The sequence below is a fragment of the Narcine bancroftii genome, chromosome 6 (assembly GCF_036971445.1).
Source record: "Narcine bancroftii isolate sNarBan1 chromosome 6, sNarBan1.hap1, whole genome shotgun sequence".
NCBI classification, from domain to species: Eukaryota; Metazoa; Chordata; class Chondrichthyes; order Torpediniformes; family Narcinidae; genus Narcine; species Narcine bancroftii.
This window is the reverse complement of record NC_091474.1, coordinates 239,531,180-239,534,550: the sequence shown is the minus strand read 5'-3', so window position 1 is coordinate 239,534,550 and position 3,371 is coordinate 239,531,180. Positions and strand designations below refer to the sequence as shown.

Below are 3,371 nucleotides of genomic sequence, written 5' to 3'. Positions count from 1 at the left end.
TCCCTCTTAAATATATTTAATGAACCTGCCTCTACTGCCCTCTGTGGCAATGAATTCCACAGATTCACCACCCTCTGGGTCAAGAAATTCCTCTCATCTCGGTCCTAAATGCTTTGCCTATTATCCTCAAACCATGGCCCTGGGTTCTGGATTTTCCCATCCTTGGAAACATCCCATCTGCATCCATTCTGTCCAGTCCTGCCAGAATTTTATATGTCTCTATGAGATCCCCTCTCAATCTTCTAAACTCCAGCGAGTACAATCCAAATTTGCGCAATCTTTCCTCATAAGTCATTCCTGCCATTCCAGGTATCAGCCTGGTGAATCGCCTCTGCACTCCCTCCATTGCAAGAACATCCTTCCATAGATAAGGTGACCAAAACTGCACACAATACTTCAGGTGGGGTCTCACCAAGGCCCTGTACAGCTGCAGTAAGGTATCCTTGTTCCTATACTCAAACCCTCTTGATATGAAAGCCAACATACCATTTGCCTTTTTAACCGCCTGCTGTACCTGCATGCTCGCCTTCAGAGACTGATGTACAAGTACCCCTAGGTCTCTCTGCACTTCCCCATCTCTTAATCTATTGCCATTCAAATAGTAATCTGCCCTCCGGTTTGTATTACCAAAGTGCATAACCTCACATTTATCCACATTGTAGTGCATTTGCCATGTATCTGCCCAGTCCCTCAATTTATCCAAATCACACTGGAGCTTCCTGACCCCCTCTTCCGTGCACACAACCCTTCCTAGCTTAGTGTCATCTGCAAATTTGGAGATATTACATCCAATCCTCTCATCCAGATCATTAATGTAAATTGTGAACAGCTGGGGTCCCAGTACAGATCCCTGTGGCACCCCACTGGTCACCGCCTGCCACTCAGAAAATGAGCCATTTATCCCAACTCTCTGTCTTCTACCTGCCAGCCAGTTCTCAATCCACATCAATACTTTGCCCCCAATCCCATGAGCCTTGATTTTGGAAGCCAGTCGTTTATGCGGGACCTTATCGAAGGCCTTTTGGAAGTCCAGGTACACCACATCCACTGGCTCTCCCCCATCTATTTTACCTGTCACCATCTCAAAGAATTCCAATAGATTTGTCAAGCATGATTTACCTTTTGTAAATCCATGTTGACTCTGTCCGATCCCTTCTCTGCTAGTCATATGCTCCGCTATTACATCCTTAATAATGGATTCCATCATTTTGCCCACTACTGATGTAAGGCTCACCAGCCTATAATTCCCTGCTTTTTCTCTACCCCCCTTTTTAAATAGTGGGGTAACATTAGCTACCCTCCAATCCATGGGTACTGATCCTGAGTCTATCGAGTTCTGGAAAATAATTCTTAAAGCATCTGTTATCTGAATGGCCACTTCCTTGAGTACCCTAGGATGTAGATTATCAGGCCCTTGGGATTTATCGGCCTTCAATCCCTTCAATTTCCCCAAGACCATGTCCTTAGAGATACTGATTTCTTTCAGTTCCTCCCTTGCATTAGTCTCTATGTTTCTCAACATCCTTGGGAGGTCATTTGTATCCTCTCTTGTAAAAACAGAACTAAAGTAAGAACTTAATTGGTCTGCCATTTCCTTATTCCCCATTATATATTCCCCTGATTCCGACTGCAAAGGACCTACTCTGGATTTCACCAATCTTTTCCTCTTGACATATTTATAAAAGCTTTTGCAGTCGGTTTTTATATTTGCCGCAAGCTTACTTTCGTAATTTATTTTTGCTCTCTTGATTAATCCCTTTGTCCTCCTTTGGTGCATCTTGAACTGCTCCCAGTCTTCGGTTGTGGTACTTTTTTTGGCCAATTGATATGCTCTCTCTTTGGACCCAATGCTGTCTCTAATTTCCCTTGTTCTCCACGGTTGAGTCACCTTTTTTGGTTTATTTTTATGCCAAACCGGTATAAACGATTTTTGCAATTTCTCCATTAGATCTGTGAATGCTTTCCATTGTCTATCCACAGTCAACTCCCCCATAAACACCACCCAATCAATCTTACTCAACTCCCGTCTCATACCATTATAATTCCCTTCATTTAAATTCAGGACCTTAGTCTCGGTTTTAATTTCATCACTCTCCATGTCGAGTGAGAATTCGATCATATTGTGATCGCTCCTACCCAAAGGGCCTCATACAACAAGATTGTTGATTATCCCCTTATCATTGCCTAATATCCAATCTAAAATGGCCTGCTCCCGAGTTGGTTCCTCGACATATTGGTCTAGTTAACCGTCCCGTAAACATTCAAGGAATTCCTCCTCCTCAGAATTTTTACTGATTTGGCTAGTCCAATCTATATGCAAATTAAAGTCTCCCATGATGACAGCTGTTCCCTTATTGCACGCTTTTCTAATTTCTTTTTTAATGCCTTCCCTCACCTCTACACTACTATTTGGGGGCCTATATACCACCCCCACTAACGTTTTCTGCTCCTTGCTACTCCTCAGTTCTACCCATATAGATTCCGCATCTTTCGAGTTGATATCCTTTCTGTCAATCGTGTCGGTCTCTTCTCTCACCATCAATACTACCCCACCCCCTTTTCTTTCTTGCCGATCCCTCCTAAATATCGTATACCCCGGGATGTTAAGTTCCCAGGCTTGCCCACCCTGCAGCCATGTTTCTGTAACCCAGACTGTTAAGAGAGCAAAATCTAGACCTGGAAAAAGCCATAGCACTCTGTACTGCTACAGAAACTGTAGAAGCGCAAGCAAAAATCTCTTCAGTGAAACTAGCTGCAAGGTGGATGCAGTGAGCAAGAACAGACATAAATTGTTTAACAAAAAGCACGACAAAGTGGAAAGAAAGGTGACCAGTGAACAAAAATGAAATGGACAATCGAAATCCATGTCATCGATGCGATGCATAACACCTACCAATAAAGTGCCCAGCATAGGGTAAAACATGCTATATGTGCAACAAAAACAACCATTATACCTGTTACTGTAGGAATTGTGGCTGAGTGGTTAAGGTGATGGACTAAAAATCCATTGGGGTCTCCCTGTGCAGGTTCAAATCCTGCCAACTATGGAGGCAGCAGGGTCTGCCCTGGTGTAACCAGGGGTGTGTGCCATTTTTGTGGGCAAAGGAGTTAAGGGTTATGGGGATAAGGCTGGAAAGGGGTACTGATGGTAGTGATAAGCCATGATCTGTAAAATGGTGGTGCTGGCTCGACGGGCCGAAGGGCCTACTCCAGCTCCTATTGTCTATTGTCTATTGTCTAAGTGCAACAAAGCAAGGTTCATGCAATAAATGAAAGGAAGAGAGTGGAATTCTATGTAGATGTTGTGAATGGAAACAAGAAAGAAAACCGAGACTGGATATTGAGATTAAAAGTGAATGACACTACATTTC

General features: G+C 43.4%; 1 non-coding gene across 1 annotated transcript; it reads left to right on the top strand.

Moving 5' to 3' along the window:
* Positions 1-2,962: 2,962 nt before the first annotated feature.
* trnaf-aaa (transfer RNA phenylalanine (anticodon AAA)) lies at positions 2,963-3,047 on the top strand. The gene has a single exon. It is a non-coding gene; the product is annotated as a tRNA-Phe (tRNA).
* Positions 3,048-3,371: the final 324 nt, after the last annotated feature.